At 38.2% G+C, this 13089-nt stretch overlaps 1 protein-coding gene across 2 annotated transcripts in view; it reads left to right on the top strand.

Moving 5' to 3' along the window:
- The window catches only part of LOC107099195 (Kv channel-interacting protein 4-like), a 201721-nt gene that overhangs the window by 50822 nt on the left and 137810 nt on the right, over positions 1–13089 (top strand). The window lies entirely within an intron of this gene.

Here is a 13089-nt window from a genome sequence, read left to right as displayed (position 1 = left end):
GATCTAATATTATTGTGTAATCAAAATCATAATGGTAAATAAAGGGTTTGCTTGTGATATCATAGTTGTTGTTTTTCTTTTTTACTTGAGTATGTGGCTATGTAGTTCAGGGCTGTGAAGATCTTTTGCTGCCATTCGTATCTGACAATGATGCATCCTATAAACAGCTTATTTTTAAAGGGATTTGTACTCTTCAAGCATATCTGGGCTGGAAGCCCAGACCAAACTGCTCTATTAGAAACTGAATGAATCACTAGAAGATTACAGTATGTCTACTCTGAGAGATCATATATCTCCTATCCTACCTTCCCTTCACTGGCTTCCTGGTAAATCCAGAATAGAATTTAAAGTCCTCCTTCTCACATATAAAACCTTAAATGGCCAAGCTCCATCTTATATCAAATATCTTATTGTTGTCATTGTTCCTAACGGAGCACTTTGCTCTCAATCTGCAAGTTTATCAGTGGTTTCTAGAATTTCTAAAAGTAAAATGGGGAGGCAGACCTTTTAGTTATCAGGCTCCTCTCCTGTGGAACCAGCTACCAGTTTTAGTCCGTGAGGAAGTCACCCTGTCTACTTTTAAGGGTAGGCTTAAAACCTTCTTTATTGATAAAGCTTATAGTTAGAGTGGCTCAGGTTATCCTGAGCTATTTCTATAGTTATGCTGCTATAGGCTTAGACTGCGGGAGGACATAAGGACCCCTTTCCTCATTCTTTTTCATTCTATCTCTATTGAATTGCTAATTCAATCTCTAACTGTCATGGTTTTAAGGTTTTTAGCCCACAGGCAGACAGACGGGGAAAACAGGAGCAGTTTAAAGGGGAACACTATTTTTTATTTTTTTTTACATTGGAGCCTTGATTTTACATTATTACATCATGTTCTACTCACGCAAATTAGTTTTGTGTCATTTGGAGCTGTACCGAAGATATTCGGTTTTGTAATCCAAGTAACGTCTTCCTATGGGCAACGAGTTGAAGACACAAACTAAACTGTTCATAATTTATTCTTTATGGTACGCCAGCATTAATAACATGTAGGCAAATCACTGTCCCCCAGACATCTGTGGTTATATCTTTTATATTTATATTTTTTAAAAACAAAGCGGAGTGTGTATGACGTCATCTGCGCGCGCCGGCTACCATTCATCCATCCTGTCCGCTGAAATGCTGATAGTTTTACTCACATGCCTGGAAGATGTCTAGTGCTACTACCACAAATGATCTCTCTCTCGAAATGGAATTGAACGATTCAGATTAGCTAGCCGAATGAATAGAAGGGGTGGAGCGTAGCCGCCTGTGGCCCGGGCTGTCTGTCACAACTCCAGTCCAGCGCACGGATGACGTCCTACACTACATACCGAGGGTGCTCAAGGGGATCGCCAGAGCAGAATCTGGGCAGCAGGGATTCAGAGGCCAGTCCTCAGAGCACGGAGACAGGCGGGTGAGCAATCCAAAGCTCAACGAACTGAGGGAGACAGGTTAGAACAGGGATAACCAATTAAAAACCAGTGGGGTCCGAATAAAGAAAATCATCAACCAGTAAAGTTCTGTCGCCAGTTCACCGCAGCAGTCCACACTTTCTTTCACTTTTTCTCATCATCTTGTCCTTCTTTCCCACCTCCCAGCTTGCCACAGGTTTGCCTGTTGTGTCTGAAAGTAACTTGCAACGGCAGCAGCCCTGATTGACACAGCCCATTGGTTAATTTGTTTCACATGTAGCATGGTACCAGAAGCCCTGGAGGGCTTAACGGTAAAAACAGGAGAAGCGCGCTTCTCCTGTTTGTACGGTAGACACTTTCGCCAGACAACATTCAGTAATTATAAAAGTTTTAATGCAGGTTGAGTCTGGATTAGCCATCAGGTGGGTCTGGATCCAGACCACGGTCCACTAATCTGTGACCTCTGTGTTAGAATCAGGAATCAAGAACATCAGGTTTCGGAAATCTGTCAACTAGACAAAGGCGTAGCCGTACCACAACGGTTTAACATTCTGGCGTCCTTCAGCAGACTGAACGCTCCTCTTAAGCTCAACCGAGCAGTCTCAATGCAGTGCATCGGAGCGTCGGGTCGCACAGTGTGAGAACATGCATCGTGAGCTGTGAACTTTTAAACCCTGCCATTTTCTTTGTTCAGTATGAGCTGTAGCTGTGTTCAACGATTGAATAAATCATACAGTGTGTGCCCGGCTTTAGATAGAAAACTTTGAATCAATCACTGTAAGATCTGGTTGAATTCTAAAATGCCTTGAGATGACGTGTTGTTAATTGGCGCTATATAAATAAATTAATTTGAAATTGAATAGGTTTATTAAGGAAAGGCAGATTCTGTCTCCTGGTTTGGTTTTGGTTTGGCTTATCTTTCCATCAGATAGGGGTCATATTGTAATCCCTACAACATACCCTTGTAGAATCAGATTTTATAGTGGACATTTTTGAAAAAGTAAAGAACTGAATGTGCTTTTTCACATTAGAGTGGTTGGAATATAGTTGAAAGTTTGCATGAAGATTTAATAATGTTATTTTAGCTGTGCAGATTGTCTTTTTTTTTTTTGCAATTGAGTTGTTTTACAGATTTCAATTTTCTGGCATACTGCCATTTACGTTTATTAAAACTGAGCTCCACTGAGTTGGATCACTAAACAAAACACATTTTTCTTTTTCAGCCTTTTCTTTTGCACCTACTGTATCTGCAGGTTTTTACTGTGTGAGAACAGCTGTTTTCATTTTTTATATCTGCTCCTGATGCAAATAGTTTCTTTTATAATTTACAATCTTTTGCAATTACAAAATTCTTTAAAAATTCTACTGTTGTCTATAGTTTTTAAGATTATCATATATATATATATATATATCTAGTAAGAATAATAATCGCTTATAAAAGTTTTAGAATCATATTTAAAGCCCTAAAATATGAATTTTTTAAAAAAAAATGGTCCATTCTGTTTTGGTCAGGGCTCACAAGCATTTTTAGCATGCCAAGCAAGCATTTTGAACAGGGGAGCTGTTTTCTAAACTCATTAAATTCCATATGGCGACAGATGTTCAGCTTAACACATTGCAGTGTCATCCATAATGATCAGTATCCTAGCCACTTTATACAAATCTCTATCAAATACCAAATGTGTACTGTTTGGTATATAGCTGATTTTCGGGCTGTTTATTGTATAGCAATGCAAACATTTAGGTATGAATGTATGTGGTTTTAAGCTGGGTTAACATGATGCATGACAAACTATTCACTGCAGTGTTTTCAGGAAACTAGGCTTGTATGACATAGTGGGAGTAAAAAGCCATAATGATAATCATGGCTCCCACCGCAGAGGACCCAGCAGTTGGGGTTTTCTTGGTGGATCAATATATCTGTCGAGTTCTCACAGAGTGGCACCTATTTTATGTTTCCCCTAATGACTGCTGTATAGTGCAATCTTGAGATATCTTGCTTCACAAGCTTTAAAAAACATGTTTCTTTTGGATTAAAGTGTTTTTAATTATTTGATTTTAATTTAAGAATGCTATGGAACAATTTAAGAAAGATTTTTATTCTACTCTCAGATCACTTTTAAGAGTGCCTACAAAGAAACGCTGATACTGTATTGCATTGACCAGGATTGCAGACTAGCTGTGATATTAGATTATTTTATCCAGAAAAAAAAAAAGAACTTCTTATGTGAACATGAGAGCTGTTTTCAGCTTGCTTAAGGACATGTGTCCAATTCTCTCTTCTCTTAAGTCAGCGAATTGGTTAGAGTTCAGTAGTCAGATCTTGTCTATAGTGGTTATATCAAACTGAAGATGTTGGTACCCTGAAGGCTGCATATTGTATTTTGCTGTAAAACTGAAAATGAGGCATTTTTTAAATAGGGATATGGTTTAGATATCTGCTAAGTTATAATTGCATAAAAAAAGTGATTTCCTTATTAAATTTTCAAAATATCAAGTAAAAGAAAATCACACACTAGTTGGACATGAAACATATAGACTCTGAGTGTTGTCCTTTAATAGATAGCTTTGGATAATATTGCATGACCATCTATTTATTCAAAACCAGTGCTTATCCATGCCAGTGGCGTCCAATATCACCTAACGTAAAAGCCTGTGACCTTGGAATGCTGTTTTTGTCCACTTTATCTGAATGCCTGACAGCACATATGATATGTTCTCTCAGATGACAGTGAGCAAAGAGTTTCTGATTGGCAATGCCTAAGTAGGGTCCACCTGTATGTAATTTAATCTCAGCACAAATATTGCTGTGCTGTTGTGGCCTCATATGTTGTTTAGGAGAATATTTTTGACATCCTTGCTAATTTCTTGGCTCACATGCAGAATCCGTTGAGAGACACCAAGAAGAAAAGTAACATGTTTATTGCAAGGTATTTCAACAGGATGATAATGCGATCTATATTACCTGGGTGAAACAGATGGCACTAGAGTATGAAAGCAGAGGAGTGGTTACTAAGAGGTTCAGCCAAAGTCTCTAAAAAAGTTCACTGAAATAGAAGGCAGCTTACTTCAAAGAGACAAGGCCAATCCTGGTGTATCACTTTATTTTTTGATCTCCCAAGACGGAAATTTACCACTGCATTTAACCAATCTCCTTGGGGGAACAGTGTGGCGTTAGGCATCTTGCTCAGAGACCCAAAGTGCAGGCTTTGGGGATCAAACCACGTACTTGCAACCTTCTCAGATCATAAGTGCTCTGCTCTAACCACTAGGCTAACACTCCCCCGTACCCCGTAACTTTTTGCCGAGGCACATTGGTTCACAATTGGAAAAATTAAGCATAAAAAGAAAAGGAAGACTGTCTCTACTGTGAAACATGCAAGAGGCCCAGTTGTGGGTTTGGTTTAACTGGCACAGGGTGTCTTGAATCTCTGCAGGGTGCAGTGAAATCTCAAGAGTATCAATAGATTTAAGAGAGAATTGTCCCGACCAGTTCCAGAAAGATTGATCTCAATCACAGGTCATGGGTCTTACAAGATAATGACCCAAAACAGACAGCTAAAGAATGGTTAATTGAAAATGGACTAATCTGAATCTCTGTCTCACTTTCATTCTTATAATTATTTTATTTATTAATGCTTTTTTAGTTTCAACTTATTACTGTGACCATGGTAGGTTTTTTTTTTTTTATATTAAATTAGGGGTATCAGCATTTTTTTCTCTGTGTGTATACTTTTCTTTCTACTTCACAATTACAAACCTCTTTGTTATAGTCCTTTACATAATATTCCAATAAAATATTTTCATGTTTCTAGTTGTAATGTCACAAAATGCAAAAATGTAAAAGGGGTGTGAATATATTTGTGAGCCACTGTGGATAAAGCCAGTTCCCTGTTCCAATACTGTTTACTTATTTTCTGAATGAAACTACACATGGTTACCTCCAACCTGCTCATTAACTGGATGATGAGTCCCACAAGGTTTTTCTTCCTGACTATATTTGGACCTGGAATGCTGTGATTTGTTCCTGATTTAACCCTTCCTACCAGTAAGAAGGTTGCAAAGGCCTTGAGAGTGATCTATGAGGAACTTTCAGGCTTGAAAAAAACCCAACCACTCTTAGTTTAAGTGCTGTGTTTGCCAGCAACACAGTGTCCCTGAATTTTGTGTTTTAGTCAATGAGTGTGTGTGTGTGTGTCTGTCTTTGCCACTGCAGTGCCCCAGGCCATCTGTTCACCTCAGAAATAGTGAGCTGGCAAACATTACAGAAATCAATTTGTCATGTACATATTTTGTGTATTATTCTCATTACTTGACCTGAAAATGCATCAGTGTTGCTCCTGCAAAGTGTCTCGGTGAATATTTCAGACTCCAGAGATCTGCTTGCTTAATGGTAACATGGTTTGAAATGAGTCCAGGGAGCTGTGTGACAGGTGATGGACTTGCTCAAATACTTAAATTAGTTTTTTTTTTTTCTTTTTTTCTGACTTGTATATGAGTTGGGTTGAAATGAGATGCCAGCAGAACATCTTAATATATGCAATATTTATGAACTGAGCTATACCACAACTAAACTGAGTTAAACATGTTTTCGCCTTTAATCAATGGAGCACTATTTAATTAACTCAAAAGTCTGCAAACCTAAAAACATGGCTATATGTTGACAATGATAGGCATGGCATTTAGAGTTCACATTCACACAATGCTGGAAGGTAAAAAGTTTTTTACTTGCTGAAAACCATAGCTGAACAGTCGTGCTAGAGCGGTAGGACATTTCTGTTAGCAAGATGAAACCAGGAGATTACTAATTTAGATCATCATTCTGCAGGGGACCACAAAAGGTACACTGCAAAGTTAACCCTATTTAGCGTAAAGCCTCCAGACCCGTTTTAAATAGCCGACGGTCTGTGGATTGACAGTCCTCAAAATTGTCGGCCTGTTCAGTATTGGGATATTTACAATGATCTCATTAACATACCAGGATTTTATACAGCAGAGGCAATGAAGACATACAAGTCATTAGATGATATATCTTCTTTGTGTCTGGACATGTAGGGCAAATATTTAATCATAGGAACTTAACCTGGATAGCATCTCCAGGCACATAAGTGAGAGCCTCAGTCTCTGCATCATCGCAGGTAGCACTAGGCTGTTTTAATGCCATTTATTGTTAATAGGCTGAGAGGAACTTTGTGTTGTGAACAGGTGAAGAGATCTGTAAATTGCAAAGCCGGACACGCCTGAAAACCCGCAAAATGAATCAGCTGACTGTAAATAAGATATGACACGGTCTGCTCATGCACTCTTTGTTATCAGAGAACCGAGCCACAACTGAACCGTGCTGAGCCCGACTGTTGAACTAGTACTAGATTTCGTTGTTTAGTACAGTCCAGTTCAGTTGCATTCCATTTACTCTCAACAGTTTTGAAACCATTCTCGGCACGGCTTCAAAAAGGCAGTGTAAATGGGGCTATAGTGTCAGTAGTTCTGTAGCTTGAGAGACACGTGCTGGATTGCATACCTGCCAAGGAAGGAACAGAAAGTTTTTTTTTCAACAGTGATTTGCAGCAACACGGGGGGCCATGTGCTAAATTTAATATCCAGTCCTCTTGTGAGAAAGATGGATTCCGAGGTCAGAAAAATGTCACCTGCCAAGTAACCTAAATAGAGGTTCTGAAGAAAATCAAGTCAATATGTTGATAGACTGTAGAAGAGAGGATTACATTTTAGAGGAGCTTACTTTGATAGCTGTAGAAAGAAGCACTTCCTAAACGGGGTCCCTGTCCGCTTTCAAAATTTCTTTATTTTAATGAAGTATGTGATACATTAGTGTACACAATTTAACATGAACAAAATGAGAGAATACGGGTTAGTGGATTTTTTTGTTACCACTATGTATGTGCTGCTTGAAGATTGCATTTATAGGTTGCAGCATTATGAACATAATAGAGACAGAGCTGTTAGGATGGCAGGTCAAAATGAGGAATTAAAGAAACCAGCAAGCATCACTCCAAGGGACACCAGAGCACAGGTTGAGCAAGCTTTTTCACAGTCAAAGATAAGTGGATGGGATAAGGGGATAAGTCTGTGGACAGAGTCAGAGTTCTGATGAGATTTAAATCTTATAAAGCTAAGTTCTTTCACACTAATAGATCATGCAATGCCTAGATTATTAAAGTAAAAACCCCAAATTCTGAGTCATAAATGTAGGGGTTATCCATTACACCCAAAACATGAATGGCCTGCATGCCTTATGCGTCAGGGAAATGTCTGTTCACAGCAGATGCTGCTTTGTGGGTGCCATTTAGGGGAGACAAGACACAGACGGGCGAGGAACTGCTTGAAAATATTAAACACATAGAAAATATAATGGATAATTTACCGTCAATTGCAGCCTATGTAGAGGAGTTGAGAGTTCAGCTACAGAGAGACTGTGTGTGTGTGTGTGTGTGTGTGTGTGTGTACCTGTAATGCAGCTGCGTCTTGAAGGATGGCCAGGATATAACGTTAAAGAACATTTAATTAGGCCATCTTTGGCTGAACTAGCCAAATAAGGGGACAAGGACTTGCTATACCATACTGTAAATAATGAGAAATAAAACACTTGTCAAGTTGTACGAAGGACATCATGGTGTAATCAAAAGTAGAGTGAGAGCACAATAGTTGCTATGTTGGCAGGGCTAAGCCAGCAGCTGAATGAGTTGGTTCTACTGTAACTGATGAGTATATTGCCAGGAGAGGCAGAACCACTGATACCAACCCCGTGTCATGGCAAAAATATAGAGATTTGTTGCAGTTATTAAGTGAAGCATACCTCTAAAGTGTGACAGGTGTGACAGGGCCCTAAGGTTCTGCTGAATCAATGGTAGTCTACCATTGATTATAGTAAAGGAAGATGTAGTGTAATTGAGTGTATATAAGTAGATTACATAGTTGCTGAGGATAACTTTAAGGGAGTTGCCATGATTAGTCAGTGATAGGAACAGACATGCTGTGATTGTTTGAAAAAGTCACAGTGAACTACAGTTTGACATATATTTATGTAACTCAACATATGAGAAACATTATTGAAATTAGGAATGTCTACATATCCATTAGGGTTTATATCTAAAAATCAAATATTTTGAAATGCATGAAGAATCTTAGAAAACATTAAGTTAGTTGATTTTCCTATCCATAGATATACAACTCAGTAATTTAAGATTGGTTCCATCACTGAGATTAGCATAGATAGATACAAAGGGTATTCATGCAAGAAATATGTTGGAATCATTCATTTTCCAGTAGAATGACCCTGAAATTAATCTGTGGGATTTATTTAACAGACTTTTTAAGCATAATTTAATTAAACCTATGGTAATAAAGGAATTACAAAAGTTGAGGGTTCTATATCCATAGACCAAGAAGCACCAAAATACTTAAAGGTCTAATTGCACTTAAAGTGGTTGTACAAATTATTGACACTGCAGATAAAGACGAAGCAGAATTGAAGTTAATTATTCTTCTGAAGGAATTAGGGAAAATTAAATACTGTTTTTGATATTGCAGAAAATTAATGACCAGAAACCAACACTTTTCTCTGTACCATTTCTTGTCCATATTCATAATGTCCCAATCAAAATTTGCTTTCTGATCCACTATGACCCTAAGCAGTTGTGGATATGAAAGACAATGAAAATCTATCTCGGAAGTATTTTAATCTTTGTATCTTTTGGTTTTCTTTATTATAAACAGAAATAAAAAAGTGGTAATTTGATTTTAATGAAGTACAAGAAAATGTATTTAAAATACAAAGAATATTTTTTTTCTGTCTAAAGGGATGAGACGAATTTCGAAGATTATTTGAGTGTTGTTTTCTATTTAAAATAGAACATACTAAATGCAATATATTTTAAAAAAACAAATGATTGGGTTTACATTTATTTAATTTTTATTTAGTTTTGGGCTCTTATAGCATCTTATCTATTTGAGCAATATCAGAAATTCTGCCAGGCTGTTGGATGCTGGTAATGTACAAGCCAGCATTATTAATAAGCAAAATAAACTTTTCTTGTAATATCTGGAAAAACCTAAGGCCCTCACAGATCATAAAAGATACATAGTCTCTCCACCGTGTCACGGTTGGTTGTAGATTTAATGACAGAACTGAGACAAAATCCAAAAATACAAGATCCAAAACACCATAAAACGTCAGGGAAAGCTTACATGGTAAACCATAGATAAGGAAGCAACTAAACAACAACAAGGAACCAGCACTTTGTGGCTGCAGAGTTGGTGTGTATATAAGGGGAACGGCACAAAGGATGGGCTAATGAGCTGAATATGGAGCAGGTGTGAATGGAACTAACTTAAAGGAAGCTAAGGGGAAAGGAGACAAACACAAGGGGACAACAGAGAGTAACTAAAGACTGCTTGAATATAATGGAATATAAACCTAAGATCAACAAAACAGAACAACTGATAACAGAAAACTGAAAACTCAGAGTCCCAAAAGGGGAGAACCATAACACACCAACCTTCTGGTACTTCCAGTGATCTTTGTCAACGGAAAGTAAACAGAAACACTACAAAGAGACATTTTGCGGTGGCATTCTTGATCTCGATACCCTTTCAACTGACTGGGGCAGAATGTAAAGTGGCTTTTCTTTATATTCCAACCAGACGATATAGTGTTTCCCTTCACCTCTAACCCAGTGTCCAGGCAAAATCTGGGAAAAGCTAAATTCGTATCAGGAAACATTTTGTTATAATATATATTTCAGTTTCGTTGGTTGAGGTTGGAACATGGAGAGATTGGTCAAATGAGAGCTTTGCTCTTTTGTTCAGCTTTTTACGAACCCTAACAGAATAGAGTAATAGTAAAATAGAAAAAGCCTGATCCGTCCATTCTTCTTGTTCAATTGTGTTGTCACTTGAGAACAAGAAACCAAGAAAATTACACTTCTTTTTTTTTTTTAGGAAGATACTGACCCCGTATTCGGTGGGGGAATTCCACCTTTTTCATGTAAAAACAAATATTTCCTCACATTTAAAAGAGCTGATTCTCATCTAGGTCACTTCATACAGCAGTGGAACTCTCCAGTGAATGCATTTTGCTGTGTTGAACAGTGGATAGTAATTTAAGTTTTGTTGTGTTCGTAACCACCCAGGCTCTCGAGATAATAAAGTGAATCTGTTGTGAAAATGTACCTTGCTGGATTTCTACTTTCTCTATTTAGATATAACCTAGAGAAGTTGTGGTTAAAAATGCACTAAATTCCAAAACAAATTAAGTGAGGGATAAGGCTCTTTAGGAAGGATATAATATATTTTAAAAGTTTTAATATTAGTGTCATTTTGCAGTGCCAATCAACGGAAATTGTAGCACACAGGCTCTGCCTGTCGCCAGTCACCTATAAATTACTAACCCCGATGGAGACATTGCACTACTTCACTGTGGCACTTTGATTATTTCAAGTCCTTGAAATCTTTATTTTTCTCCAGGCACACATTTATTTTTTTACTTCTGCGTATGGAGATTATCCCTTGTTGCTCATTTATGTCTGGAAAATGTGTGCCATTAAAAACCTACACCAACAAGGTCAGAGTCTGGTAAGAGAGAAATAATGGCTCCTTCTGCATGAATTAATAGATGGACTGACAAGTTTATGGGAGAAATCAGATGCTGGTCTAATTCCTCACAAGACACAGCTGCTCAGCTCCGCCCTTTTCTTATTACCACTCATCTGATCCACCTGCACCTAACCAGCCTTCAGACCAGACATCAGTGTGAGATTATTTCAAGACATTGATGATATTTATTCCAGAATTCTGTTCCTGACTTCCTTCCTGCCTGCCTGTTTGCCTGACCTGTTCTGTCTCTTGATACCCGAGCCTGTCTGACACCTGCCTGATCTGACAGGCTGCCTGTTTGACTGACCTGTTCTTGCTCCAGATTATCTGAGTGAGCCTGACCCCTGTCAGATCTGTAAGAATGCCTGTCACTGGACCTGGATTTGTACCCTGACTCTGCCTTGGATTTTCCCCTTGGATTCTCTCTGAACCTCGGATCATCCAGCTCTTACCCTGGATCTTCTCTCTGACTGTGGATTCTGGAAATTCCCCCTGAACCTCTTGCCAGTTGTCCTAATGGTTCTGATCCCACGTCTGTCTCCTGACCACTGAGTACCAACTAGAGCCCATCTCAGGGTTCCCTTGATTTGCCTATAAACCAGCTGGAGTCAGTGTTTACTCTTCCCATCAGACCCTGGACTGTGAGAAGAGGTTCCTGCCAGAGATGCTGACAATAACCCCACGACCTTCTGCAGTTTACCCTTTAATAGACCGTCTTAAAACGTAATCTGTTGGATCTGGCTGAATTCTGGGTCCATATTCTCTGAACGTAACAGATGTTTGAAAATTAGAGGGATTATTCCTTGAAAAAAATTATTGCACGGCAGACAAATGGATGGGTAAAGGACAGATAAATGAACAATTGAATTATAGACAACATGAGCTCTAGATTTAAATGATAAATACACAGATTGATGGATACATAATAGACAGGTGTTTAAAAAATGGATGATTAATGTAGCTAAGTAATTGATAAATAATTGACAAAATCCAACCAATCAACCAACCGGTTCTCTGATTAACAGATAATTGATGAATGGAGGAATATAAATGAACAGGATGTGGATGGTTGGACAAACCGATAAGGGTTATTGAATATAAAAAATTATGTATTAACAAATAATCAATGGAGGGGTATGTGGAATACCAACACAGGGATGGATGGATGACAAATATGTATTATTTAATGCATGAACAGATGAAGAATGGTGGATGGCCGTCACTCTAATAAACAGACAAACCGACTCCTCCATTTGTCTCTGAACCGTCCTTTGACAATTATATTGATGGGTCTTTTTATTGATGGAAAAATAAACAAATATTAAATGGTCAGCTAACGAACGGATGTACCACTGAATGGATGACTAGATGCATAATCAAGGAACAGATGGATTGATGGATGTATACTGGCCAAATGGATCAATAAATGGATTGATGAATTTCACATACTTGTTAATGCTCAAATATATTTGTTCAATCTTTATCAAACCTGAAAAAAAAAGATTCTGACTTTTTTAATCTCGTGAGCCTGTGATACCAATATATTTCTATCTTTGTGGCATTAAGTGACGCTAATGCAGAAACACTTAAGGACTATATTAATGACCATCATTCTACCTAGGAGAGCTCGTCATTGATAGATGAGCTTAACTGAGGTGCAGCACAGATTAATTAATGGGGATGATGATGCTCTTGCTTCTTTCTAACACCATCACAGATGTTGGGCATGGCCTGTCAGTCATTATTTAGACTGACCTTGATATTGTAACGCAGTGACTCTAAAACCACATTGCTTCATGCCCTCCATCTCCTGCCTCTTAAATTTATGGACACAGTCTCTCATCATTTGAGTCACTGGAGCACCCACTGTGCCGTTACAATTCTCCATTACTGTCAGTCATTGAAAAAACGTTCAGTTACACATCCCACAATGGGGCCATAATGTTCTGTCAGTGCTGATTCATAGAAGTGGACACTTTCCCCTTAACTCTCCTTTTATTTCTCTCCTCCTCCTGGTGCAACTTCTATCTCTCCC

Source organism: Cyprinodon variegatus, unplaced genomic scaffold (genome assembly GCF_000732505.1).
Source record: "Cyprinodon variegatus isolate N-32 unplaced genomic scaffold, C_variegatus-1.0 Scaffold845, whole genome shotgun sequence".
NCBI classification, from domain to species: Eukaryota; Metazoa; Chordata; class Actinopteri; order Cyprinodontiformes; family Cyprinodontidae; genus Cyprinodon; species Cyprinodon variegatus.
The sequence above is the reverse complement of the archived record's forward strand: the minus strand, read 5'-3'. Positions and strand labels throughout refer to the sequence as shown.